The sequence below is a fragment of the Limulus polyphemus genome, unplaced genomic scaffold (genome assembly GCF_000517525.1).
Source record: "Limulus polyphemus unplaced genomic scaffold, Limulus_polyphemus-2.1.2 Scaffold2237, whole genome shotgun sequence".
In the NCBI taxonomy this organism is placed as follows: Eukaryota; Metazoa; Arthropoda; class Merostomata; order Xiphosura; family Limulidae; genus Limulus; species Limulus polyphemus.
In genome coordinates this window covers 84,767-92,538 of record NW_013667847.1, presented here as the reverse complement: position 1 = coordinate 92,538, position 7,772 = coordinate 84,767, and the positions used below count along the sequence as shown (strand labels likewise).

The following is a 7,772-nucleotide window of genomic DNA, read 5'->3' as shown; positions in this document are numbered from 1 at the left end:
TTACAAAATCTTATTTTATCGTGTAATACAATGTGACTATGCTCCCCGACTTCCATGTAATGGTATCATACAGTTCGGTTTGGTGTCACCTCTATCTGAAACAGATTGCATCTTTTGGACCCCTGCATTTCACCTTTTTCTGTAACACAATAAAACTTTATAATATCACGTTTCATGTTACATTGTAAGACAATGTGGTTTCTCCGTTCTTCAGTGTTCCATCTCTTCCAATAAGACCGAGCACCACTGTATTCTTTCACCTCTTTCTGTAACGTGTGATAACTGTATACTACAATATTTTATACTGTCCTGTAGTAAAATGACGTTTTGTTATTCTGTGTCTCATCACTTTCCATGAGATCATTCATCTTTATATCCCTGTATCTTACTTCTTGCTATGGAGTATAACTTCATATTTTAATGTTATGTTTCTACCTGTAGCGTTACATGATGTAGTTTTACACTTCTGTGTTACATCTTTTGTTGTTTAATGGGATAGCTTTACACTCCCGTGTTACATCTTTTGTTGTTTAATGGGGTAGCTTTACACTCCTGTGTTGCATCTCTTGTTGGTTCAAGGTACAGCTTTACACTCCTGTGTTGCATCTCTTGTTGCTTCAAGGTACAGCTTTAAACTCCTGTGTTGCATCTCTTGTTGCTTCAAGGTACAGCTTTACACTCCTGTGCTGCATCTCTTGTTGGTTCAAGGTACAGCTTTAAACTCCTGTGTTGCATCTCTTGTTGCTTCAAGGTATAGCTTTACACTTCTGTGTTGCATCTTTTGTTGCTTCATGGTGAAATTTTACACTATTTTACTTCCTCTTTTCCTGAAGCATCTTTTACTTTTTGACATTCATCTTTTCTTATAACAAAAACAGTTCATACTCCGATATTCAACATCATACAATATAAAACATTACATTTTATTCAGTTTATTATCTTTCTTTGCATTTCTACTTAACTGACCACTTTATTAGGACTTCCACTTAATATCATCTTGGAAAATTAACATGGATCCTGCATGGCATAAACTCTCCATGTTGTGGAAGATGTCTGATTTGATCGTAGATTATTCCTTAAGGATTGCGGTCTACAGTTCACAAATGTTGGTAGACTATTACAGTGGTACATGAATGCGACATTCATGCTTATCCTAAATGCATTAAATTGAATAAAACCAGATCTGGTGATTGTGCTGTCCAAGAAATAAACCTGAACTCAGCATCAAATTCTCTGAACCAATTTCAGACAATGAATGTGAAGGATTGTTACGTTATTGTATTGGAAGAGCCCTTATTCATCAAATTATAAATACAGCACTGGATGGTCGACAGCAATGCTCAGGTGCACTCTGGAGGATGTTCACTTTCCTTAAAGAAATCTAACCTCTGTAGCCATAACATTCTCAACACCATTACATCAACTTTAGCAGCTTACACAACTTGAACAGCACAAGTATGGTCAAGTGTTTAAAGTGATTTTCTCCTACTTTTCACTCTACCGTTAGTACAAAATAAGACAAAACTTGATTTATCAGATCACATCATACGTTTTCAGTCAATTATTGTCTACAATATGTACTTTAAGCACAAATAAAACCATACTTTGTTATTTGTATCTGAAATAAGACGTTTTTAGCCTAAATGTTTGTTGTCATAATTCATGACAATTTCTGTAGTATCTTTAAACGTTTGAGAAAGGCAAATCCTGAATATCCTTGAAATAGGCCATTGGAACCAATTTTATGTTTATTGCGGCCCGGCATGGCCAGGTGGTTATGGTGCTCGACTCGCAATCTGAGGGTCGCATCCCACCAAACATGCTCGCCCTATCAGCCGTGGGGGACGTTATAATGTGACTGTCAATCCAAATATTCGTTGGCCAAGAGTTGGCGGTGGGTGGTGATGACTAGCTGCCTTCCCTCTAGTCTTACACTGCTAAATTAGGGACGGCTAGCGTAGATAGTTCTCGTATTGCTTTGCACGAAATTCAAAACAAACAAACAAATGTATGTTTATTGCACTTTAAATCCCTCATCAATGATATTTTCCTTTGATCTACACCAGCGTGTGGTGTCATAGTTTCCCTAGTGGTAGATGTATTCTCCTTCGATTGTCTGTGATGAAAATTTATGGTGATAGATGCCTTTGTACACCTTTTGATAAAACTACTCTAGCTAGAAAAGCATCAATAATCATACCCTTTTGAAAGTCGGAGAGATCCTTGCTCTTACTGATTGTTTTGTAGACTAACTGTGATATTATTACATCTTTACATTTACAAGTCTCAAGCAGTCATCTCACACATCACATGATTAATTTAATTTGCAAAAAAAAAAACGAAGTGTTATATAAACATGGATATGAAGAGTCTTAATATAGTGGCTTATCATTCAACACCTACATTCTTCTTATAACACGATATACTTCACATAAGCGAGGAATTAAGGTGCAATGTTATATTCCTACGTTCTATCTTACTTATAATCCAAATTCGAATTCGTGACAGAGTTTAGGTTTAAAAATCTTTCAAGCCTCAAAAAAAATTTGGGTCCTGAAAGACAACCCGGGGTACTCAAAAACTTTTGTTCTCTTCACCCCCCTTAATGGGCTATTTGTTGTGTCCACTGCGTATGTTTGTACTCCAACATGTTCTGTAACATGGCAGAACATCGAATTTCTAGATTTGTTTTTACTCTAAAGTAATATACCTTCTTTTTTCTATGTTTCAGTATAACACAGTATAATCTAACGTCGCCCTACATTCTACTTCTCGTTTTATCAAACTCTGCCACGTTGGTACACTGGCTTTGAGGATGAGGGTTCTGCATTACAGAAGAATTTGGATTATTTAATGAATTGAGCAAATAACTGGCAGATGACTTTTAATCATGATAAATACAATTTAATACATGTTAGGTATAATAATTTGAATTATACATATAATTTTGATGGGAATAACCTAAAAAGTGTCATAGAAGAAAAGAATCTTGGTGTTCTGGTTGATTAATCTCATCAGCCATCCAAGTAATGTGCTTTTGCTTGTTGTAAGACAAATAGGATTTTACGCTGTATCTACAGAACTATTGAACACAACTCCAAAGATGTTATAATGTCATTGTATACGCCATCGGTTAGACCGTATTTGAAATAATGAGTTCAGTCTTGGGTTCCTTACCTTAGGAAGGATATTGAATTGTTAGAAATAGATTAAAAGAGAGCTACTAATATGATATCGGATGGATAGGTTGCCATATGAGAACAGGTTAAGATATCTGAACTTGTTTTCTCTTGAAACAAGAAAAATTAGACTGAGGTTTTTACGATTGTTAAGCGAATTGATAGTGTTTATGCATCATCTTTTTTTCTTTCTTAATGGTAGGAATAGGGGACACAACTATAAATTGTAACGGGGTAGGAGTTATCTTCAGCTACGAAAACATAACGTTTTTAACAGGGTGGTCGGCCTTTGGAATGAGTTTCTTTCAGGTGCAGTGAATGCAGTTAATTTAAGGCTTGATAAATGTTTGAATGATAAGGGCTTGCTTTGAGTGTTGTACTTTTATTTTAAAGTTTAGTACAGCAAATGGGATAGCCTAGATGGACCAATATGCCTCTTGCTGTCATTAAGTTATATGTATATATATATATATATACTCTCACGCTTTATTTCTCACTCTAAAATAATACAGCTTTGCACTCCTATAATTCACTCCTCTCTGTAACACATTTTAGCTCTGCCCTTGTGGTACACCCTTTGCCATAGCAAGGTTAGTTTTATACTCGTATCGTTTACCGTTTCCTGAAATAGGGCGCACCTCTGAGCTCCCAATTTTATTCGATACGCGGCGCAACTTTCATGCAACAGATAAACATTTTACACTCCGCCTCTTTCTATAAAATGGCGTTATTTTTGCATTATTTGGTTTATATTTATCTGATATGAATACTAGCATAGTTCTATTGTAAAAATCTCCATCTAAGGCTGTCGTGTCCGTTGTGTTCGTGGATTCTTATCTGTTACAAGATGCCGAAACTTGTTTACCATGGCTGGAGAAAGACTTTCTGCAGGTCTTATCCTGAATGGTCAGCGTCGCCCAAGTTGATCCATATTTTGTTGTTGTCTAATGTCGTCAAGTACAAGGGACATCTTGATCCGAATTCGTCTTTATAATATGACTGTATGAATATTTGCCGTCGGAAAGGGCTGTCACTTATTCTTTCCAAAAGCAATTACCTTCGATGGCATCACACTACCCACGAAACGCAAAACAATATTAAAATGTAGTTCTGATAAATTACATTCCTTCGCGAATTTATATCTTCTGTGGTTGTCAAGTGACTTGCTGATTTGCATATTTAAAATAGTTTTAATATAATGTGCTAAACCGTCTGTATACAGCTGAACATGATCTGAAATAGATTGATTCCGGTATAGTTAACTGTTGTATTCGTTAAATTCAAGGCTGATAATAAGAATTGAAAAGTTATAGGTTTTTTATGGATTGTTTTCGTTAATTATTACCTGGTTTGATTACATATTTTGGAACTTATTGTCGAGTTTTGCTTTTGCCACACAACTTAACTTTGTTGGTCCGTCCAAGCAACTGGTTGTAACGCTAAGAGTGTAATAGCATGCAATCTCTCCCTTAAAGAGCTGCTCTCTTCAAATAAAAAAAAATCGATTTGTTGCTTCAGCATTTCACATTTCTGTTTTCTAACGCGTTGTACGTATTCGAAGTCGATGCTCAATACAAGATAACTATCAAAAACGTTAGCTCATGAGCTCTGACGTCATTCAGTTGCTCCAAGAGAGCGTAACGCGTGTGTCACCCCCCTCGGGTTATCGCCATCATTTAGATACTTTCACCTGCAGGATGCGGACGTTGCGAAGCACGTTGACACGGCGTGCCTACACTATGTTGATGCTTCAGGCTTCGCTACTTGATTAACCCAAGTATTTCACTATCGTCTGAGTTAGAACATTACGAGGCAGCATTGTCCAGAATATCAAGATGCGATTCGCTTATTTCGCAAACACTGATTAGCCCGAGAGTTTGAGATCACAGACACTACTTTAGGTGAACAAGAAAATAAACTGGTGAGTAATTTAGCTTAGTCTGTTGTCCACTTACAGTAATGAACTTAACTTGGTTGCCATTCACCATAATTTTACACTGAACTTTTTGGCCAGCACAGAATATGATGCCACACAGGCACACACATAATATTTTAATAGAACAGCTACTGATACATGCTCGAAATTTGCTACCACCATAAACATTCATTAGTGTGAAAGAGTTTTCATGGTATATTTTACCAATATATCGTATGCAAACATGAATATGCTGGTAGAATCAGGGAATATCATCCTGCATGGTATGTGGAGATGTATACGCTATGGATTAATACTAAAGTCCATTCTCAGCAGCCCCCTCTCTCCAGTGGCTCAGCGGTAAGTAAGTTTGAAGGCTTATAACACTAAAAACAGGGTTTCCATACCCGTGGTGGGCACAGCACATATAGCCTATTGTGTAGCTTTGTGCTTAACAACAAACAAACAGTAACATTCCAAGCAAGTAACACGTTATAACAATTAGTCCCTCAATATCACACATTACTATGAAACAACAGTTAACTGAAAAACAAATGTAAATACAAATCTCTCTACATTGAATGGAAGTGGTTATTTTCTTTTTCAAATGTATAGCAACCTTAATAAAAACAAAAGTATTTTACACACATCCAGTTCTTTAGAAAACCGCATACCATCTGGCACTCTTTCTTATTCTGTACCTCGAGGTTCTACGAGGGACTAACTCATTTTCATTAATAATAATGTAAATATATGCTAGCATAGCAAGAATATCATAAAATGAATAATTTTGCCCAGCATGGTCAGGTGGTTAGGGCGCTCGACTCGCAATCTGTGGGTCGCGGGTTCGAATCCCCGTCCCACCATACATGCTCGCCCTTTCAGCCGTGGGGGCGTTATAATCTGACGGTCAGTCCCACTATTCGTTGGTAAAAAGAGTAGCCCAAGAGTTGGCGGTGGGTGGTGATGACTAGTTGCCTTCCCTCTAGTCTTACACTGCTAAATTAGGGACGGCTAGTGCAGATAGCCCTCGTGTAGCTTTGCGCGAAATTCAAAACAAACTAATAATTTTTGAACGGATACACTCAACTGCCACGTGTGAGCATTTTAATTCCCAAATAAATTATTTTCCAGAATATGGTTTGGATGGATATGTAAAGATAATGATTGATTTGGTGCTTACCATTGACAAACTCTCCGGTATGTCTTTATTTTTCATATATTTCATACTGTTGCGAGCTTCCACAGCCCCTTACAAAATTTTCAGAATTTTTTTATGAGAAAACTGACTACAAGTTCTTTCACTTATCCTTCATCTTTCCTAGGTCCTATTAAGAGTTTCCCCCTCCCCAATTTCTACGTGGCCTTTAAGGTTCTATAATGAGCAGATTACCCCAACACCATTTGGAATAAATGGACTACATCTCAGTGTCATGTAGGCTATAAAAAATAATTAACTTGTTTTAGGTTCAAATAATTTTTATTATGTTTACATATTGTATTCGGGTAATCCATTTTTTATTTAGGCGGTTCAATATCGAATTCAAAACAGTCTGCACATGTAAGTGCTCTACTAACTGAGCTAAAGGGTTAACTTGTTGCCAAATCCTAGTAAAGCACTTTTCAGCAACTCAAGCTGCCACATTGGCCTTATTTAAGCGTCGGGGGACGATTATTAGTTGGGAGCAAATGTTTTTTGTTCTAATCTCATTTTTGTCCACAGAGTTTGGAGTCAAACCTTAGATTTTTAGAACGTCAAGCGAGTTCTCTAATAGCTAAGCTAAAAGATGAAATCAGTAGTAATTCTTAGTAAGGCACTTTTCAATACCTCAAACTACTACAATATCACATCATTGCACTAATACTTTTAGAAAATACGGAAATATTATCTGCTCATAGCAGTGGCATAACCCAAGAAAGTAAAAATGAACTACATTTTCTTTTCCTACTTTTTTTTTCGATCAATTTCCATTTTCACATTTTCTACACAAAATCGGGAGTTTTTTCTCGTGAATCCCCTCCTGTTTGTGAGTTTAACTGTTTGGATCAAATTTTACTGAGGAAGATCCTCTTTTAAAAAAATCTCACAGAATTCATACTGTGAACGAATTTATTTAACGTCTCATTTGGCAGATTAATTACACTTAAAATAATAAAACTTGAAAAATTAGACTTACTATTGTTGCAGTTTTATTTTTGTTAATGGATTTTAACTTTTTTATTATTAATTTGTATTTCGTAATAACAATTCCATAACAGTTTGAAAATTAATATTGTTGACGTAGCCATGAAAAACAGAGGAAGGGTGTCAAATGAATTTTAATCTTGGTAACAGGGCTTGTCAACTGAAATGAGTCTATTCATTTAATGCTGGTAACAGGGCTTGTCAACTGATATGAGTCTATTCATTTAATCTTGTTAATAGGGCTTGCCAACTGATATGAATATATTCATCTAATCTTCGTAACAGGGCTTGTCAACTGATATGAGTCTATTCATTTAATCTTGTTAATAGGGCTTGCCAACTGATATGAGTCTATTCATCTAATCTGGTAACAGGGTTTGTCAACTGATATGAGTCTATTCATTTAATCTTGTTAATAGGGCTTGCCAACTGATATGAGTCTATTCATTTAATCTTGTTAATAGGGCTTGTCAACTGATATGAGTCTATTCAT

General features: G+C 36.1%; 1 pseudogene; it reads left to right on the top strand.

Moving 5' to 3' along the window:
- The first annotated feature begins 4,884 nt into the window (after positions 1–4,884).
- Positions 4,885–7,772, top strand: part of LOC106466364 — a 26,902-nt pseudogene continuing 24,014 nt past the window's right edge.